A 22601-nucleotide genomic window follows, 5' to 3' on the forward strand; every position below is an offset into this window, starting at 1 on the left:
AAGACAGCTGGGGAAATGGCAACAGCTGATCTTATTTTCCCAACAGGGATCTTGGAGGCCTTGCTCCTCCCCTCATCCCATAGGACACTTCATTTTTGCATTAGGACATTGTCAATAGCTCAAAATACAGATGTGATGATAACCCGTGAGCTCAGAGGAAGATTTCTTCATACGTCTGCTGGGGAAATACCTACCAGGAGGGAGGCAAGACTGGTCTCTGTTGCATGTGTAGAAACTTTGGCAGTCAAGCCCTAAATTTATTAAGGAAGTGTTTATTAAGTCACCATTGGACAGTGTGCAGCAGGCGTAGCAAGGGGTTCAGGACATCAGAGCAGAGAGAGTAGAGTTAAAATTCAGATGCAAATAGGAAGCAGGTAGCATGTAATCAGGTGGTAAGCAATGAGATACGCTAAAGCATGACAAAGACGTGACCCATAACAGGTACCCAGAATGGAGACCAGGAACTTGCAAGAACCAGGCTGGACGGCAGAGTTTGGACTCTGGGTCAGGGTTCCTCTGCACCTCCTTCCACTCTTCTTCTATTGATCTTGTCCCATTCACTCTGCAAGCCCCGCCTCTGTGTTGATGAGTTCCTGTGAGCATCTTCTGTGCAGGCCGTCTCACTTCAGTTCCCTAAGTGTATTCTTGGTCAGAATCTCTATTTGAAAGGATTCTAGACCTCTCAAGTCAGCATGTCCACACTGAGCTCAGTCTCCCCCGTACCCCTGGAAGCCTTTCATTCTTCTGGCAGTCAGTTTGGCATTCTCTTCTGCCCTGTTCCTTAAATCTCCCTTTGTCTTCCTCCCCCTCATTCTGTATTTAATGGGATGATAGTTTAGAAATTTAAGCCTGACCAAGCATCCCCCTGTTTACCACTTCCTCAGAGTTTCCCATTGCTTTAGCAGAGAGTGGAAAAATCTTCCTGTACCAAACTGAGTTGAGCTGCCAGTAGTCAGGAAGGAACTGTCAGGCAGTGGAGGAATTCACTCTTAATCCTCCCAGGAGAAATAGCTTTGGGATATAATGCAAGAAGGAAGTGGTTGAGGCAGTGCTACAGTACCACTCCAGCATAGGACTCTTGGCTGGGGTGAGGGTGGGGCTGCGCTTCCTCCATTTAGGAACTTGTTCAGTTAGGGTGTGTTTCTTTGTGTGCACTGTCCTGACCTGTCATTCGTGCCGTGTGAAGGAGGGCAGTCCAGGTTGGCCGGGTACCTCACCTGCTGCCCATGCAATTTCTGCCATGCAAATAAGGGAAGCACTGGCTGCTCATGGTTCAGTCCTGGCCCAAGGTTTAGGCCGCAAGCCTCCCGGCTGAAGTTCTATGGTGCTAGGCTACAACATTCCAAGACTGGCAGTGTGGGATTCCTGAGCCGTGTTAGTGAAAATTCTCTAGTGGGAAACAGCCCCATTTTCCAATCACGTATTAATTGCCCTCCTCTCACACTTCTATCACAGTGAGGCCCAAGGCTGGCGTATCTTACCTCAGCATCTCCCAGCATCCCTTGCAATCACTACTGCATAGTTACCACTCTCATTTCTGGGGACTTCCCACATTTCCAGAATAGTTTTTTTCTTAGACCCCTTTGAAACATTTCTAAGTAACCCTCAAAGAAGCCTTACTTGACTTCTTATTTCTAAGCTAAGTAGAGATCCCTTTACAGTGTAGCACTTACATTTGTTAGGTATGTAGAGGGATCCCTACACTTGTAAAATATCGTCAAGTGGAGAGAAATAATTGGGCCAGAGTCATCCCTTCCTTCGAGAGATTTCGTCCTGGGCTCATGCCAACCAATTAAGTATGGAGAAGTTAACAAGATGGAGGTAGTTCATTTCTGAGGAAAAACTGAATGAATGAACAGACATGTTACACAAATGCCTGTTTTCAGAAAACACTGCTGACTTGCAGTCAGCCATTGCCTGTGGCTCTTAAGGCTTTCTGCCCTCTTTTCTGAAGTAATCCCTTAGCCTTGGGAGGAGGGGTGTGATACAGACGACCCATGTAGGGCCGAGTGCTCGGAAGGCTCTTATTCTCTGCACCTTGACCAGTTGAAGGTCTCTAGATCGGTAAGCACGCACTGCTGCTGTTAGTCTACTAAACGTGTGTAGTAGAGAACTACACTGTTGTTAAGTCCTAATGGCTTAGCACTGTAGCATAGATTCATGCACCCTCCACTCACATCCCAACCTTCTGTTTGACCCCACTTTCTAAGGCTATAAACTTGGGTGAGTACAGCTACAACGATTTAGGAAAGTTTTTTTTTTCTTCCTGAAAAATTTGGGGGTTGAACTTTTTTAAAATAAATATTTAGATCTTTAAATTTGGAATCTCCTCATTGACATAATTGTTAAAGTTACGTAGGGAAATGTTTTAATACTAAGCGTCATAGCATCTTATCGGCACACACATGTGGCAGAAGTAGTGCTTGTTCAGTGACCACTTTCCGCCGGGACACATTTCCTCTTTGGGAGGTGGAGGACTTCAGCGTTATCCTTGAGGGATTACTCATTTGTTTTTTTTATCGTGAGGTTGATGAGTAAGTGTTGTCTTCCCAAGGAGACTCCAAACATATACAACGCTATTCTCAGGGTTTTAGCACGGAATTCAAGCCCCTCTGCCAGAGCCACAGTGACCTGAAACACGTGAGATGCATGTGATGGGTTCATGCTGTGACTTCAGTCTTCCAGAGACACCGGAAGGGTCCAAGGAGCTGTGTCTTGGAAGCTTTATTGAAAGTTCCGGACCCTTTGGGTAAGGTCTTCAGAGAGCTGACTAGAAAAGGGGGCATGTCTTTGGTAGCTAAAGCTTTTAATCAAATTCAGAACCTCCTATTTTTGAGGATGTTTTCTGAAGAACTTGCTATATATCCTAGGCTGGCTTAGAACTGGTCTAGAATGGCCTCAAATTTACCATCCTTTATCCTTCATCTCTTGAGTGTTGGGATTACAAGCATGTGCCATCACACCCAGTTGAAATATGATTGGAATTGAACTGTATAGCTCCATATGTGTTTAAACGTACTTTGTCATTGAAATTGACAACTGAATTTGACAATTTGATACACATTGCTCCAAGATGATATAGATAAAACACATTTTAAAAACCAAATTTGCTTATAAATTAGACTTTATTCAGTTAAAGGCTGGCACAGTTCCTTTCTTTCAATTAACTTTGAGGCTTTCATGCCATGTATTTTGATAGTAACCACGCTCCCCTACTCTTTTCAGGTATACCCTATCCCTTAACCAGCCATATTTGTGCTCCCCCTTTCCGTTTTTAATTCTGATTTTAAAAAATTTTAAAAGGTTTCTTTATTGCCAGGTGGTTGTGGCACACACCTTTAATCCCAGCACTTGGGATGCATAGGCAGGCGGATCTCTGTGAGTATGAGGCCAGGTGGATCTCTGTGAGTTTGAGGCCAGCCTAGTCTACAAGAGCTAGTTCCAGAACAGGCTTCAAAGAAACATAGAGAAACCCTGTCTCAGAAAACAAAAACAAACAAAAAACAAACATCCCCCCCAAAAAAACCCAAAAATAAAAAAAAAAAAATTGTGTTCTGCCTGCATGTATGCCTGCAGGCCAGAAGAGGGCACCAGATCTCATTAGCGATGGTTGTGAGCCACCATGTGGTTGCTGGCAATTGAACTTAGAGCCTTTGGAAGAAAAGCCTGTGCTCTTAAACTCTGAGCCATCTCTCCGGCCACCCACCTTTTTTATTTTTAAAATAAGCCATGGAGTTCATGATGGGTGTGGAGGTATATACCTTTAATCCTAGCATTAGGGAAGCAGAGCGACAGCCTGGTCTACATAGTAAGTTCCAGGCCAGCCATTGTGACATTGTAAGCCCCTGCCTCAAAAGACAAACCAAAGTGAACCAAATGAAACAACAACAAAAGAACTTCACATCCAAAACCCACCAACTAAACGAACAAGTCCAATTATTCTTGGATGTGTGGCCATGCACTGGGGAGCGTGGTTGAACTTCCAGGATCCATGCCCTTAAATCTGACTTAAAGGAAACTGACTCTTCATTTCCTGTCAGCTATCAGTTGCCCATAGCTCTTGGCTAGGGCTGGGACGTCATGTCCACCTCCCCGCTTCATGCTGAGATTTCGTCTGACTGGAGCTTGCACAGGTTTTGTTTGCTGTCACAACTGCTGCGAGTTCATGTGCTCAATCACCCTGTTGTGTATGGGAAACAGTTTCCTTTAGCCTCGCACTGCTTCTGGCTCTTAGAATCTTTCCACCCTTCTTTCTCCGTGAGTATTGGGAGGAAGGAATAGGATATGATGTCCCATTTATGCTGAGAATTGTTAGTCTCTTATTCTCTGCAATTTGACTAATCCTGGGTCTCTATTGCTTCTACTACAAAAAGAAGTATTCTCTTTTCTTTTTTTAAACTCCACATCTTTTTTTTTAATGAGCTATACATATTTCTACATTCCCTTCCCTTCCTCCCCCTTCCGCTTCTGCTCTCTCCCAATTTATTCAGGAGATTTTGTCTTTTTCTCCTTCCTATATAAATCCATGTATGTCTCTCTTAAGGTCTCTTGGTTGTCTAGGTTGTTTAGGATTGTGGACTGTAGGCTGGTTTTTCTTTGCTTTATTTCTAGAAGCCACTAATGAATAAATGCATATTATATTTGTCTTTCTGGGTCTGGATTACCTCACTCAATATTTTTTTTTAGATCCATCCATTTGCCTGCAAATTTCAAGATGTCATTATTTTTTACTGCTGTATAGTACTCCATTGTATAAATGTACCATGTTATCTTTATCCATTCTTCAGTTGAGGGGCATCTAGGTTGTTTCCAGGCTCTGAATATTACAAATAATGCTGCTATGAACATGGTTGAGCGCATGTTCTTGTGGTATAATTGAACATCCTTTGGGTATATACGCAACAGTGGTATTGCTGTGTCTTGAAGTAGATTGTTTCCTAATTTTCTGAGAAATCGCCATACTAATTTCTAAAGTGGCTGTACATCCCACCAGCAATGGATGAGTGTTCTCCTTACCCAACATCCTTTCCAGCATAAGCTGCCATCAGTGTTTTTGTTCTTGGCCATTCTGACGGGTGTTAAGATGGAATCTCAGAGTTGTTTTGATTTGCATTTCTCTGATGGCTAAGATATCTTTCAATCATTTGAGATTTGTCTGTTAAAAGTTCTCTGTTTAGGTCTGTACCCCATTTTTTAAAATTGGATTATTTGTTCTTTTGATGACCAGTTTTTTGAGTTCTTTGTATATTTTGGAGATCAGTCCTCTGTTTGATGTGGGGTTGGTGAAGATCTTTTCCCAATCTGTCGACTGACATTTTGTCTTGTTGATCATGTCCTTTGCTTTACAGAAGCTTCTCAGTTTCAGGAGGCCCCATTTATTAATTGTTTCTCTCAGTGTCTGTGCTATTTGGGTTATATTTAGGAAGTGGTTTACTGTGCCAACACATTCAAGTGTACTTCCCATTTTCTCTTCTGTGAGGTTCAGTGTGGTTGGTTTTATGTTGAGGTCTTTAATCCATCTGGACTTGAGTTTTGTGCATGGCAATAGATATGGATCTATTTGCATTCTCCTACATACTGATATCCAGTTATGCCAGCACCATTTGTTGAATATGCTTTCTTTTTTCCATTTTATATTTTTAGCTTGAAAGAAGCATTTTCTGGTGTGTGTTGAGAGATGCAGTAATTTGTAAACATAATAATAAATAATTAGGAATTGGCTTAATACTATATCTATTCAGCAGACAATAGTAATAGATCTCTCCTAGGACCTATGACTGCTTAGCCTCAGGTTCTTGAGCCCAGTAATTATTTCAAGTATGTGTTTCATCTTATAGAGTGAGCCTTAAATCTAGTCAAAAGTGACTGATTACTCCCACGATATTGATTCCACTATTGCAACAGTGGACATGAAGACTAGGCCAGTTGTAGCTCGCTACTGCGGGAGAAAGTAATCATCAATCCTACCCAACTCTGAACCTTGAAACCCACAGTCCATTTTTAAAGGGGAACTATAACAAGATAATATAACATCCATTTAAAATTAAAAATTGGTTTGTTTTCAAAAATGCAGGAGAATTGAGATATCATTTGCCCTCACTCTAGCTTTTCAAATTTCTGAGAAATAACAAATTAAATCTTTAACCCTAGTTATCTGTTGCATAGAATCCAGATGCCTCTCCCTAGGGAAAATGAACATCCTGGTTTTTTTCTCTTACACAAACGCATGTCATGTGGCAAACAAGGTTGATAACATTCAGGGATATGGCTGTCCTGCAGGACAGCTCCCTTGTCTTTCATGTCTCCTATAATTCATGTTTCATATCAGTTTTCATTCAAGAAGACGGCTGATTCCTGTCTCCATTTTTCAGTTTCATTGGAAAGGGGATGACATGCATTTCATATGAAATGATAGAATTCTGGAATCACACTTGGTTTCAGTTGTAGGAGATGAATTTCTTGGACAACACTCAACACTCAGTGTTGGCTGTGGTAGGGCGAGGTCTTTAGAAGATGCTTCCACAATAATGCACCGCCTCCCCTGCTGTGCTGTCGTTCAACACAGCATTTTTAAGCATCTTAATCATCCAGCTCCAGGGGATCCAATGTCTACGGCCACATAATTAAAAAATAATAATAAATATTTAGAAAGATGTGTGTGTGTGTGTGTGTGTGTGCGCGCGCGCCTGTGTATGGGACTGTGTGGATGTGAATGCAGGTGCTTATCGAGACCAGAAGAGGGCACTGGATTCCACATCAGGTGCTACAGGTGGTTGTGAGCTGTTTGATGTGGGTGGGAACTTCACTCATGTCTTTGCAGGAAAACCATGTGCTCTTAACCCTGAGCCATCTCTCTAGCCCCAGCCCACTTAACTTCTGACCAGGATATAAGAAACATGAACTGGGGATAAACCAGCTAGTCAATAAGCAGTGCCAGCAACACCGGACATCCATTTGTGGAAGAGTCGCACCTTGCACAAAGATCAGTTCAAGCTTGAATAAAAACCCTAATTTAAAACCAGTATGCTGGGATTGGTAAGGGAAATGCTTCTGAACGTAGGATGTAGGCAGGAGATTTTGAGATGGAATCCCAAATAACACAGGAATTTGTTTCTCCAAATTGACAAATGGGATTATGGAAATTAAAATGCTTCTTCACAGCAAAAGAAACACAGCGAAAGAAAAAAAAAAACAGTGAACAGAAAGCCTGCAGGATGGGAGAAAGTTTAGCTAGCCATACTTCAGAAAGTAGAGAAACATCAAAAATAAAGAACTAAAAGGAAAAAAAAGAAAAAAAGAGAAAGAAAAACCCTTGCCAATAAGTAAGTGGGTCAGTGAACTGAACAGACAGTTCTCAAGTAAAGTATGAATAGCCAACAAATGTCTTTTTAAATGTTCAACATCTTTAGCCCTCAGAAAAATTCAAATAAAAACTACTTTGCTTACCCCACCCCAGTCAGACTGGCTATCATTAAGAAATGACAGGTGCTTGCAACAGTGTGGGGAAAGAGGAAACCTTCTTCACTCCTGGTGGGTGGGTGTAAACTGGTGCGGCCACCCTGGAGCACCTGCACATCCGTCTTTACTGCTGCTCTACTCACAATGGCAAAGAAATGGAACTGGCTTAGATGTCCTTCAGCAGATGGATGGGTAATGAAACTGTGTTGGTACATATGCACAATGAATTTATTTATCCATAAAGAAAATTGAAGTCATGAAATTTCCAAGGAAATGGATAGAATCCAGTCTCACAAAGACACACACTGCATGTTCGCTTTCTTGTACAAATAATAGCTTCTAAATGTTAAGTATGTGCATTTACGTGGGAGTACGTGTAGGGAGAAGCCAGGGGACTAGAGAGGGACCCATGAGACAGGAAAGGAGAGGCTTTAGGGAAGAGGGGAAAGGGTCAGCAGAACACATGGATATGAGAGAAGGGGACTACTGGAGACCGGAGGGTGTAGCAGAGGCAGGGTTGAAAGATGGGTCAAAGAACAGGTGTGATTTCTTCTGAACTGAACATGCACATTTTTGGGGGTCATTATTCTTCAATACTATACTTATATGGCATTTGTATTGTATTAGATATTGTAAAGTAAAACAAAACAAAATGAAAAGCCCTGCTGTTTCAAATACTATAAGAATTTTCTCTCATACCTTGTGGGAAAAAGAAAGGTGAAAGTCTTCATCACAGGGGAGGGTGTTCTGTAACCCCATGTCTCTGACTGTTAGAGTCTAAGTCTAAGCTTCTGGAAAAGGTCATGAAGAGACCACACGCAGGGGTGTGGCTTAGGGACACAAGCTGAAGGTCTGTTAAACGTGGCTTACAGTATGGGCTCCCTCTTCCATTGTTGGCAACACATGAATGAATTTCATTTTTTTTTAAATATTTATTTATTTATTATGTATACAATATTCTGTCTGTGTGCATGTCTGCAGGCCAGAAGAGGGCACCAGACCTCACTACAGATGGTTGTGAGCCACCATGTGGTTGCTGGGAATTGAACTCAGGACCTTTGGAAGAGCAGGCAATGCTCCCAACCACTGAGCCATCTCTCCAGCCCCCATGAATTTCATTTTTATTTGGAAATGGTTTCATTAAATAAGGAAGTAGACTCTCAGTAAAAAAATGGCAATGATGCTTATTTAGCCTGGATGGACCTGCTTTCAGCGTGAGTGGAGAATGAGTAACCAGGAGAGTCTGGAAAATAACACACAAGACAGAAATCCACAGAGCTGTTGAGATGGCCAGCACACACTCCCCTCATGTCTCGCCTTTCTAAAATACCCTTGTGAATCTGAGTTTGTTCCATACCAGTTATCACAGGGAAGTGCAGCTAACTCGTGAGGGTGATTTTTATTCATTTTGCTTTAGTATCGACAGCACCTCCTGCTCTCAGTTTTTCTCCCTCTCTTTCTCGCCATCAACTTTTAAAAACTAATTGATTTAGATTCATTAAAAGTTAGAGTCTTGTAGAGCATTTGAACTAAAATTGAAAACATTCATAGGAAACTCAATAGAGATTTATAACTATTGCTTGCGTAAATGAATGCTTTTAAGTGAAGCACATTTTTATGTTTTTAAATTAACAAAGTGACCAGGAATCTTTAGTGGGCACAAAATTCTTCATATTTTATACATATTTCATGCCCTAAACTTTTCCAGAAATTTTGTACGCCTGTTATATTGACGGATAAAATATGTGACGCCAATAGTCGGCGTTATGAGAAGTCACATTGGGAGGGGAAGTTCTAGTGTTGCTTTCTACACATCCGTAACCCTTGTGGCAACATGGGAAGCAGCGAAGTAGAGCGTTTTCATGACTCTTCAAGAAAAGTGAGTCTTTGGAGGGCCTGACTGGCTGGGAGCCATCACTTACCCACACTCTTCAGCCCCTGTCACTCTGTGGTCAGTATGGAACTAGCTCTTTGGCTGGTGGTAGGATGTGCAGAGAATTTGGCACAGTGTTCTCAGGGCTTTGACAATTTCCTTGAATTTGAGCAGAAAACCCAGATATTCAAGACTGTGGTCAATCTCACCCATTCTATGTGTTCAGGAGAGCACGCTCTGCCAGGGCTCTAGTGAGTGTCGTTGTTAGCACAGAGAGTTCAAACTACAGGCAAGAGGCAGAGGGACGAGGGGTGGTCTGGGCAATGGAGCTGGAGAACGGCAGAGCCCTCAATACTGTGCTGGCCTTGCACGAAGTAGCAAAGATGTTAGCAGGGGCTTTGAGGAAATATTTCATTGATAGCAGAAACATATCATTTGGTTGAAGAGGAGGGGACTGTAGAGCATCAGAGGGATGAGATACAAAGGGAGAGATGCAGTCAGGTGTGGTGGTGGTATACAATTGTAATCCCAGTTCTGGGGGGATGAAGTAGAAGGATGGCCAGGGCTACCTAGTAATATCCTGTCTCAAAACAAAAACAAAGAAAAGGCAGCAACAAAAAGATATAATAGAAAAACTACCACTAAGCTAAGAAAGGATTTGGATACAAGAATTTCTATGATTGACTTTTTTGAAACAATTACCTAAATTGTTTCAGTATAATAAAAATTCAGGAGTCAGAAATTGAGATAAAGACCTGATAAATCCAAGGGACAGCAGAGAGTTGATTGCCTGACTTTCTCTCTGCATTTTTCCCAATCCACCAGCCCTGGACTCCCTCTGCTCCCCAGCCCTCTTCTCTCTTCCTGTCCCTTTTTAGAAGACCTCCTCGGTCCTCCAGAAACTCTATGGCTGATCCCAGTCAGCAAATCACTGACACCATCCTTTGATTCAAGGTGGCTTTATTGGCATAGTGGAATGGCCATATGAACAATTCTGCAACATTTCCCCCTTTTTGTGTAAAGAAAAAGGAAAGGTTTTAACTCTGACATAGTAAAACTATATACACTAAGAACAATTATGAAGTAAAAAATACATTCACAATGTCCAGTTTCTTAGTATTTGGCAAATTCAGAGAAAATACTCTATTATCTATCCTATCTTTGTGAGTCCAAAGTTTTGTACCTAATTTGTTTTCTATCATAACTAAGAAAACTGTAACTGTAACTACCTAATCTTCAACCCCTTCAGAGACGCAAGAAGTATATAATGTCATCTTAGTAACAGTAAGTGCAAAGCAAGCAATTTCTAAAACTTAAGAAACAACAGAGACATTTGCCTGGACAGTCACCCCAAAGTTCCTCTGTAACACTGGGGCATTCATCTTTGACCTATGGGCCTAAAATATCTGACAGACTTTTCCGTAAAGTGGGAATTTTGAAGGACTGTCTTCCTTGTTTTGGCAAAGTTTAACATTGCTTTTTTTGTGTGTCCTGCTTGTCCAATTTGGACAGCTTATTGTCAGCAGTCAAGGCAAGGACAGTTTCTTTGCCCATCAGCTAACTATGCCATAAGTGAAAGCAAGCTCTATTTGGAGATTCTTCAATACCTGTCACCATATTTTGAAGTAAATTGGTGCTTCCAGGAGCAGACATGTCTCCTTGTCATGAAAAGACTTATTATTAAGACATTAAAATGCTATATTCAGTAGGTCTGTGAAGTTTTTGAAGACCGTGTATTTAAAATATGTCTCTTATTGACCTTCAAAACATACTTAACATGACTGTAAGTTTGATTGTTATAGATGACTAACTACTAACCTGTATTTCTTTATTATCCTAAGTAGCTTTCAAGTACTAGAACTTTACATTATATTTTTGAATGAGTTTCTAGGCATAATACCTCAATCAAGAAATAGAAACATATGCTGCAGTATAACAAAATAACCTTAAATTTGTATCAATATACAAAAATATCTGAACTAAGAGTAGAAACATATATATATATATAGTATAACAAAAATAACCTTAGATTTGTATCAATATACAAAAATCTATAACAATGTAAAATATTTGAGACTAGTATTTGCTTTTTTTAGATTGAAAGTAGATTCAACAATCCACTCTTTTATCCTATTATATCTACATCTCCCCTTTTTCTTTTCAAATGAGATCCCTGAATCTAATTTCCTTTGCTTAGTTTCCTCCCTGACTGTGGCCAGTAAGAACTTGTAACCAACCCCCATAAATGATGACAAACATTCATTGAATAACCAAAAACCTACCTACCTCACCTCTTGGAAATGTGGGTGTTGTGTTCTTAAAATTACTTCTTGTTGTCTCTGGGTGATGGCATCTTTAGGAGACCCTGGAAAAATTGAGATAAAGGTCAAGTTCTAGGAGAGATAGATGTTGTCCAATCTTGGGAGAGTACAAGGCTTATCTGAAGTCCTGACTGGAGTAGTCTATGAGCCTGGAACATCTCAGCTAACTGCTTTGAAACTGTCCTGAGCAGTTTATAGTTCAAAAGATGATCTTTGGGTGGTGTTTGTCAGCTTAGGGGCATTACCACAATCCAGATGGATTCATTGTTGTGGGGCCCCAACATTCTTTTGGAGACTTCAAAGGTCAGGAATGGTCACAGTTTACTGTAGGAAACTTAAACATTTTAAATATTATATGCAGCAGATATCAGAGAGGTTAAAGGACCACAATCTGTTAACATTTGTGGCACACAAACTTAGTTCCATGTTACCTGCTTCAGACTCAAGCCCAAAATCATATACAGGAATCTAGATTAAGCCTAATTATTAGGGGTTAAACTCACAGAATTTATTAGGGGATAAACTCACAGTAAGAGTAGCGATTTACAGTCCTCTGAATGCACAGGGAACTGGAACCAAATCCAGCAGCCAAGGGATCCACACACACTTTTATATCTGGATATATAGTGCATAAGGTCATGCCCACCAGTACCTTAAGGGAGTTCTGCTGAAGGAGTCCCCACAGCACCTCCCCTTTTGTCTAAATAAGAGAGTTCTAAGCCTAATACAAAACTATATACAATATGAACAAATATCAAGTATAAAAATTAGAATTACAACCAGCACGAACAACATAAAGCAAGAAACATATGCTAAATGTTTCAATAGTTATTCTATCCTAAGGAGTCTAAGTCTTATATTAGAAATGGCTTGGCTAAGTCATGAGAGGAAAGTAACTACGATTATCTAGTCTTCAACCCCATCAAAGACCTGAGAAGGGAAATAATATTACTTGAGCAAACAGGAAGTAAAATAATATTACGTGAGCAAATAGGAAGTGCTAGAGGGAATCCCACATTGTATATAAGGGATTATTTCTATTTCTGATTATTTTTTGTAATTAAATAAAAAACAAAGTTAATTCTGAATCATCTGGAATAAGTTCAGCAGTTCAATATGTAAAACAACTCTTTCTGCATATTGAGAGTCAGTATCTACATTAAGAGGTTCTGGAAAATCTGATAATATCATGAGAATAGCATTTAATTCTGATTTTTGAACATAATCATAAGTGCTCTGAGCCACTTTACTTAAATTTACTGATTTACAGCCTACCTCTCCTGATTATTTGCATCAGAATAGAATGTAGGGGCTCCCAAAATTGGTATTTCTTGTACAATGTGTGGAAGAATCTAATTAGTTCTTTTTATAAACTGAAATCTCATGCTTTAGGGATATTTGTTGCTATTTCTCCCAAGAAATTACAGCAAGTTCTTTGCCAATGTTTATTTTCTGCCCATAATGAAGCAATTTCAACATTAGTAAAAGGTACTACAATTTTTGTTGGGTCTATTCCTGTTAATTGAAGAAGTCTTACTTTTCACTTCAGAATCAATTTAGAACCCTTCTCTACATTGGTCTTTAATTTTTACTCTGTTTGCGTGGCAAAAAATACTCATTCTAAAACATCTTTTCTCTGCATATGAATTTTTGTAGGAGAATGAGTATAAGGTAGTATGACCAGGACACAATCAAACTCTGGATCCAAACGATCCACATGTGCATCCTGTAGTTTCTTTTCTACCAAAGCCAATTCTCTATTAGGCTCAGTTAATCATTTTCTTGGACTATTTAAGTCCTTATCACCTTATAAGGTTTGAAGTAAATTACTTAGCTCTTGAGTTGTTAACCCAGTTGTGGGCCAGAGCCAACTGATATCTCCCAGCAGTTTTCAAAAATCATTAAGAGCTCATAATTGGTCTCTCTTGATTTGTACCTTCTGTGGTTTAATTTTTTGTAAACCTATCTTATATCCTAGGTAATTAATAGAATCTCCTCTTTCAATTTTTTTTAGGAGCAATTTGTAATCCCCAACAAGGCAAATTTTCATTTTCAAACATTTTTTCTTTCCTAAGGTATCTGTATCTGAATTAGCTAGTAAGATATCATCCATATAATGGTAAACTATAGATTGAGGGGATTTTTTACGAGTTATTTCCAATGGCTGTTGTACACAATATTGACGTAAGCCAGGGCTGTTTAACATCCTTTGTGGAAGAATTTTCCCATGATGTCTTTTAACAGGCTGGAGATTATGATAAGTATGTAGTAATAGGGGCGCGGCGGGGCTGCGTCCCCAACACCCCAGCCGCCTGCCCGGCTAGCTTTACCCGAAATAATTACACAGACACTGTATTCATTTAAACACCGCCTGGCTCATTTCTACCCAGCCTCTTCTAGGCTAACTCTCCCACCTGGACTAGCCCATTTCTTATCATCTGTATAGCACCGGTCTTACCGGGAAGATTCTAGTCTAAGTCCATCCTGGGTTGGAGCTTCATTGCGTGTGTCTGCCCGGGAGCGGGGCATGGCGTCTCTCCTGAAGGCGTCTGCTCCCGAGAGGAGAGCTGTCGAGTCTGCCCTCACTTCCTCTTCCTCCCAGCGTTTTGTTCTGTTTACTCCTCCCACCTATCTCCTAACCAATGAGAGCCAAGCAGTTTCTTTTAATTTAACCAATGACCTTCCTACATCATAAGTAGGCACTGTTAAGGCAAATTTTTCTCTATCTTGCTCCTGTAAAGATATAGTAAAAAAAAAAACCAATCTTTTAAATCAATCACTATCTAATAGACCATCCTTTAGGAATTGGAAGAGGCAAGGGAATTACAGACTGAAAAGAGCCTGTTGGCTGAATTACCTTAGGTATGGCTCTTAAATCTGCTAACATTCTTCATTTTCCAGATTTCTTTTTAATGACAAATACAGAGGAATTCAAGGACTGGTAGATTCTTCAGTATGTTGAACATTTAGCTGCTCCTGTGCCAGTTGTACTAATGCCTCTAATTTTCCTGATGTCAAAGGTAATTCCACCCAGTCGTTTGTCAGTTAGCCATTTTAAGGGTAACTTGGTGACTTTGAAAGATCATCAGCTGGTGTGTCCTGCTTATGTACAACCTGAACAGTCTGTGACTGTTGTCCTGAAGCATTCTTTATTTTACAGTATATTTCTGAGATTGGAGGAATGTTGATCTGTGTTTTTCATTGCTACAACAAATCACATCTCCATAAATTCATTGTTGTATTAGTCATATATGGTTTCAGTTTTTCTGTTTATACTTTGGGCCTATGTGTTTGACCCATCTTACACTTTGTTTTACCTGAGATAAAGTTCCAAATCCAAGAAGTTGAACATTTACCTCCTGAAGAGGCTAATCTGGATGAAATTAATTTTTGGTGAAATTATTGTTAGATTTGCATCTGTGTCTACCAAGCCCTCAATTTCAATGCCATTTATATGTGTTTTTAGCTTTGGTCTCATTTATAGCAGATTGCCAAAATAATTGTTTTCTGGTCTCTCCTGAACTTCTTATTGTATCTATAGAAGTTGTTCTATCTTTGACCACATCCAGAGCAGTGTGGTTTTTAACAACAGGTATTGAGTCTTTTAATGCTCTGTGGAAGAGTTTCCCCAATGCTGACAGGGAATGATTGAAACAAATTTGACATTGGGGCTTGTGAGAGGCCCCCTAGGGCATTTCCTGATAGTCATAAAGGGTTGCCTTGCCTTTTGCTTGTTGATTTGCATTTATTAGTCAAGTACTGGTTTGTGCCACAGCTTCTGTATACTCCAGAAGGTTGGGTCCTTCTGTTTGGATTATCTCTGAAAAAAAAATTGTTTCTAGGAACATCTTGCCTACAATTCCTCTTCAAATGCTTTGTTTACCACAATTAAAACATCTGACATTTTGATTTTTCTTAAGATTTTTAGAAATTACTTTTGTCAAGGCAGCATAAGTATGAGACACAATATCAGCCTTATTTCTGATCCATTCATCTATTGGTGCTGATGTGGCCTTTAAATACCTATTCACCCTTTTGAATTCTGAATTAATGCTTTCAAAAGTCAAAGATTTAATTAATATTTATCTAACTTCTGGATCTGATATTATTCTATTAACAGCTGAAGTCAGTCTTTGTAAACAAATCAGTGAAAACTTCTTTTGGGCCTTGTATAATTTTAGTAGTAAATGATTCTTCAACCCTATCTCAAGCATTCAAAGCTGCTGGACAACATTGTGCCAACATGTGATCATCCAATCTAAACTGTCCCTATCAATGTTGAGATTTCATTTTTCTTTATGATTGAAGAAAAGGCCATTGCACGTATGTCCTACATTTCCTTATCCATCCATCTACTGATGGACATGTTGGCTTGGTTCATTTCTTAGTTATTGTGACTAGTGCAGCAGTAAACATCGATGTGTAAATGTCTCTATAGTCCTTTGTGTATGTGGTCAGGAATGGTTGGCTGGATTACATGATAGTTCTATTGTTTGCTTAAAAGTTTTTGTTAAAGTTTGTATTTTATGTGCATGAGTTTTTGCCTGCATGTATAATCTGTGTACCGTGTGCATGCCTGGTGTCCACAGAGGTAAGAAGGAGTAGGACTAGATCAGTCTCCTAGGACTAGAGTTAGCCCCCACGTGGGTGGAGAAGATTTTTTGTCATCTTGATACAAACTGAAATCTCCTGGCAAAAGGGAACCCCAGTTAAGGAATTGCCTCATAGGATTGGCCAGTGGCCACATTTTGGGGCATTTTCTTGGTTAATGATTGATGTAAGAGGACCTACCCCACTGGGATGGTAACATTCCTAGGCAGCTGATCCTGGATTGTATCAGATAGCAAGCTGAGCAGGTCATGGAAAGTCAGTTGGTAAGCATAGTTCCTGCCTTCATGTAGCTATCTTGAGTCCCTGTACTGGCTTCTCTCAATGATGGGCTGTAAACTCTGTGTGAAAATAAACCCTCTTCTCCCCAAACTGGTTCTGGTCATGGTCTGGTCACTGCAACAGAAAGCTGACTAGGACATTCGCCTGGTGAGAAAGCTGGATACCTTTTTCACTGACTAGTTAGTGCTACTAATTGTTGTAAGGAAGCCAGAGAAGTGGATTCCAAAAGCCCTGCCCCGAAGGTCCATATCCTTTCAGTACCATGCCCTTTTGTTGGATCCCTGGCCATTGCCAGCAAGAGTGTTTCCTTGATGTGGAAGAGTGATTAGTATTTTAGTTTGTATCCAGGACACCCTTTAAGTATGAGGGAGTTCTTGAGAACAGCCCAATGAGTGATGATTGTGATTTGGTGGTGAATACCTATTTGTCTTGGTTTTATGTGAAGATGCAGCTGAAGGTATACATATTCATCTTTAAAGACCAGCAGGGTCAGTTTTACCTGTCCATGTCAGTGCCCTTCCTACTGGCATCTCTTCCTGTGTTACTTTATAATTCTCTATTGAGACTTAGGCTAACTTACTTCACAAATTCTGTCCCTCATTGTCTTCCCTCAGGGCCTGCTTAGAGAGAAACTTAACTAATGCAGGGTCCTAACCTGTTAACCCCTACCTTTCCATCACTGTGGACAATGCACTGTTGTCTACTTTAAAGTCTGTAGAGCATGGACCAGAGCTCAGGTCCCTTCCTGAAGGGGTGTCTGATGTGAGTGCTTCATACTGGCTGGGGTGAAAAGGAAGTGACGAATGTTGAAGAACTGCTGTCTCTAAACTTCTCCATGCTGCTTAGCAGGAAGCTGGGAGGGAGTGGCTTGTAGCCCTAACTCCTGACCCTGCTTCCCAGATGTGAGGTGTGCCAGCCATGAAGTACCAGCAGTGTACCAGCAGTGACAAACTCCCTCATTAGGTTCTGTCTCTGAGCAAGTGATCTCACCCACTCTCTCCTCACCTGCAATTCATCTTTCTGATGCTGGGCCAAATTCCTAAGGGCTTACGTGGCTTTCCTGTTCTGCTCCCTCACAGCGATGCAGCAGCTCTTGGGGTATGCAGCTGTTGTCATGAGCATGTGGAAGACTTTATTCTTTAGCTGAAATGCACACGGACTTGGCTTTGTAGGACGTTAGCTGAAAGTGAAATGGACATTGGGCTAACAGAAAAGTATGATATTGCAGGAGTGAATTGCATCTCTTCATGTTAGTGTCTCTGCATACAGGGGAAAACAATGTGGAGGCTTCTGATGGAAGTAGCCTATGGGCTGCAGACATGCCTTGCAGAGTGGTCACACAAGTCACTAGAGCAGGATATTTTTTTCCAGGTGGAACATCAGTGGTCAAATAAAGATGGAGATGGGAACTATCATAGGAAATTATCTTTTGCTGCCCTTTCCTCTTCATTCTTTTCTTTCCCCTTTCTCTCCTCTTGCTCTCCCCTCCCTTCTCCCACTCCTCTCTTTTTCAGAGGAATACACTTGTCAAATGTTTTCTACTTTTTTACTTACTAGTTAGCTGATTGAATGTGCCACTTGTCATCTCTAATTTTTTTAGTAATATTTTTAAATTTAGTCTTTGAATATCTGATACAATGTATTTTGTTCATATCTATCTACTACTCCTTACTTCCAATTATCCCTAGTGCTCCCCAACCTGTCTTTCTCCCAACTTCATGTCCTTTGTTGTTAAATAACTGAGCCTGAGGCTTCCTCCCTCACTTTCATAGTTCTGGAAGCTACTCCACAGGCTACTGGAGGAGAACAGGCATCAACAGTCTTGTTGCCCAGCTGCGAACTCCTTGAATCTGTCAGGCAAAATGTGCCCACTGGCGTAATAGTGGCACAACTGTTAGGGGAGTAATCAATCATTCTCTGATTATATTTGAGGCCTGCGTCACAAGAATGAATTTATGTCTGGTGCTGTAAACCTGGTAAAAAAAAATATCTGTGGCTGAGGAAGTCAGCCCTTAGATGTGAACTTACTACTGTTGTTTGGATAAATTGTTATGGTACCAAGTTGCCTTCTAAAAATTTATTTGATGCCGGGCGGTGGTGGCACATGCCTTTAATCCCAGCACTCAGGAGGCAGAGGCAGGCGGATCTCTGTGAGTTCGAGGCCAGCCTGGTCTCCAAGAGCTAGTTCCAGGACAGGAACCAAAAGCTACGGAGAAACCCTGACTCGAAAAATCAAAAAAAATTATTTGAAGGAATTATAGTAAATGTTAGTTCCAGCCTTAAACAGTGAAGCTTCTCTGCAGTGTATGCAGAGACTCAGGGTTGCTCAAGGTTTTGAGAATGAGTGACAGTTGAGTATTCAGCTCTAAACTGGACATTTGTACCAACACTTGCAGGGCTTAGGGATTGTTGTAGAACAGGAAGTAGAAAGAGTGTAAGAGCTGGAAGATAAGAAGAAGGGCTGTAAAATTTTTACCTCTAGGCATGAATAACACAGTTCAAAAAGTCATAACCTCATAGCAACTATGGTTGCCTGCAGTAGTCCTGTACAAGACTGGGTCTGTCAACAGTTAGTAATGGATTAGGAGGCACTCACAGCGTCCTGTCTTCCTGGCTAAAATATTGGCTACTGATGGTTTCTGTTGAAGAGGAAGTCATTCATGTGTGTACCCACTGAGGCTCCCACTAGGAAATAGTTCCAAACCCATGGTCACACAGATGATACTAGTTAACCTCTGAGTCTCAAAACCAAAACCAAAATGAAACAATAACAAAAAGAAAAAAATAAAGCCATGATTATGGGAGAGGGACTTGTGGGGAGAATGGGAGTTTAATAGGGTGGGAAGGGGATTAGAGAGGCCAGTGATCCGAAGGGATTTTATACATGTGTAAAATTGTCAAAGAACAAACTCAATAAAATTAATAGAGAGAAAATGGGAACAAACACTGAAAAGAACGATACCCTGTCCTGTGAAATAACTGAACAGAAAAACAATTGTGTTGTCTGTTCCCAGTTCTCCTTTAAAGTCATTCCTCTCCAGTATATGAGCCAGTGTGTGTGTGTGTGTTAAGATGATTAGCAAGTTTGAGAACTTCAGCTAGTCACATTTCAGAAGTGAGTGACCCTAACAAAAGTTACAATCGTACTTTGGTAAGTCCTGCTGCATCTTGTCCAAAAGGAGGAAAGTCAGAATAAAAAAAAATGAGCATCAAGAAAACAAATAGCCCAATTAAAAATGGGGTACAGAACTAAGCAGAGAGTTCTCATAAGATGAAACACAAATGTCTGAGAAACACTTAAAGAAATGTTCAGCATATTTAGCCACTAGGGAAGTGCAAATTAAAATTACTTTGAGATTTTATCTTACTCCAGTCAGAAGGGCCAAGGTCAATAAAATAAATGACATCATATTCTGTCAAGATTGTAGGGAAAGAGAAACACTTATTCATTGCTGGCAGGAACGCAAACTTGTACGGCAATGTGGAAATCAATGTGGCAGTTCCCTAGGAAGCTGAAAACAGATCTATCTTAAGATCCAGCTGTACCACTCTTGAGCATATACACAAAGAACTCTACATACTACTACAGAGACTTATCTGTGTTCATTGCTGATCTATTCATAAGAGCCAGAAATTGGAAAGGGCCCAGATGTTCATCCACTGATGAATGGATATTGAAAATATGGTACATTTATACAAATAATATTCAACTGTTTAGGAAAATGAAATTTGCAGGTAAATGGATTGAGCTAGAAAAATAACCTTGAGTGTGGCAACCCAGAATCCAGCAGACAAATATTTGGTTTTCTCTCATATGTGGATGGTAGCTTTTAGCTTTCAAAATATGTGCTACAATCTGAATAAACACAGAGGGCAGGTACCTGGCAAGAGACCAGGGAGAAGGGGAGGTTCTTCCAAGATGGGGAAGTAGAGTGTAGTGCTTTGGAGAGATAGAGGAAAAACCATAGGAGGATTAAATAGGGAGGGAACAGACGAGAAGGGGTCAAGAAGGGACTAAGGGGAGTGATGACACTCAAAGGACATCTGAAAAATCATGTGGAAATCTGCTACCATAGAAGTTCTTAATATATGTACACATATCAAAGAAATCTAAATAAGTCACCAACTATTAAGAGTGGAAAAGCCTCAAATAGACATTTTATGCCACCAAATAAATCTCCCAATGCCAAGAATGTGTTGCATCTTGTTGAGTCACCGAACAAAAGGGTACCATGAAACCTCCCCAAATATCATAGACTATTACCAAAGCTATTGCTTTCTCTCTACAACCTGATTGTAAGGCCCCATTGCAAAGACACTTACTTATGTCATAGAACTCTTGGAGAAGTAGAGCTGGTGCCCGTCTAGAAGCTTCACTCCTATTAAGTAACTTTCTTGGTACTAGAAGGCACTCTGAACACTTCCAGAGGAGAAAGGTAATCATCAATGTCACCCAGCCACAAATGTTACAACAACAGTGACCTGCCTGGAGTATATGCTGGTGTAATGTGGCAAAAGTGTTATGGGACTAACCAACCAGTCTTTTTTTTTTTTTTAATTTGGATTTAAGGCCTGTTTCATGAGATAGAATCTGTCCCTGACACTGCTAAAAGTGCCAAGAACCCAAGATTAGCTAGGTCATGGGCCTAGGGAAAATACCTACTGCTATTGCTCTGCTAAAGGAACACAGTAATAAAATGACTCCTAATTACAGGGCTTTACTCAGTCCACACCAGAGAAGTTTCTCCTTGCAGTAGATGGGAACTAACACAGTCACAACTGTACAATGACAGAGAGTGGCAGACTTTGGAATACTCAGCACTAAATGGAATGTCTTCATCAAGCCTCTCTCCTCAAGGCTCTGAGATCTATGTGGAAGAGGAGGCAGGAAGATCATAAGAACCAGAGGTGGTGGATGACAGAAAGGAAACAGTGTTTTTCAGTCGCAGCAGGAAGGATGCACATATGAGTTCACTGAGACTGTGGCAGCATGTGGGCTCCCACTCCTAACCAAGACGCTATCTGCAGTCAATACCCACTGTCAAAGGGAAACTCAGCTTTCTCCAGTGCAGTCTCAGTGTATGAATCACATTCAAGGACAGACCCCGTGGCCAGGAGTTGTTGGCTGACACAAACAAATTCCATGGGTTTTGTGCAGGCTTTTGTCTCATTTTGCTTTTGTTTTGCTTTGGCATTTTTTGTCTTGCTGATTTTTTTGTTTGTTCTGGTTTTAATTTTTGTGTTTTGTGCTTTTTTGAAAGAGAGATTATGAGGTGGGTAGTGAGGTAGGGAACTGAGAAGGATATGGGAGGAGTTTGAGGAGGGGAAACATGAAAATATATTGTATGAATGAAGTTTTTTAAATAAAGAAAAAAAGAAAATCAAATCAATACAATGGAAGAGAAACTCAAAGCACATTTTATTGACAATTAACTTCCTACTCTCTGGTTATTTTCTTTTTCTACCTGCTGTCTTCACATCCAGATCATGAATTGTTCAGACCTCAGAAAGAGAAGAACCTTTATCGTTTTCTTAACTGTGAAGGGCTCTCGGTAGTTGAGGAAGGAGAATGAAATAAGTTGTATTCTGGATCAGGGCTCCCAGGAGTGGACCTGATTAGAAAGATTTGCTTTATTCTGGCCTTCCATCAGATTGTGGGGTTACTTCAAGATGCAACTCAAGCCAAGCCCTTTCTTGAGGAACATGCAGATATACTACTACCATGGAGCCAATGAAGGAATTTTTCATAGGGTCACCAATGAGATTTGTATTTAATGCTGAAACTTGACTCTAAATACTCAGGCATTTAAATTCATTAGCCATTTTGAAGACTCCCATGATAAACAAGAAATATTGTAGTAAGAGTCAGGACAACATCATACAACTCAGGACCAAGATCAAATAAGATTTGAATACTTTTCTCCAGACTTAATATAGAAGAATGAAGTATAAATAGGCTAAATAGAGATAAGAGAGTGAAATATTTAAGAATAGCTCTAAGGTGTGGTTTTCAACATTCATAATTCTGCTGCAGCCCTTTACTACAGTTCCCCATGTTG

The 22601-nt window shown here is 40.4% G+C and overlaps 1 protein-coding gene across 5 annotated transcripts in view; it reads left to right on the top strand.

Annotated features, from left to right (window-relative positions):
• Galk2 (galactokinase 2) overlaps positions 1–22601 on the top strand; it is a 118169-nt gene that overhangs the window by 69605 nt on the left and 25963 nt on the right. The gene's annotated exons all lie outside the window — the stretch shown is intronic.

The sequence above is a fragment of the Microtus pennsylvanicus genome, chromosome 2 (genome assembly GCF_037038515.1).
Source record: "Microtus pennsylvanicus isolate mMicPen1 chromosome 2, mMicPen1.hap1, whole genome shotgun sequence".
Classification (NCBI taxonomy): domain Eukaryota; kingdom Metazoa; phylum Chordata; class Mammalia; order Rodentia; family Cricetidae; genus Microtus; species Microtus pennsylvanicus.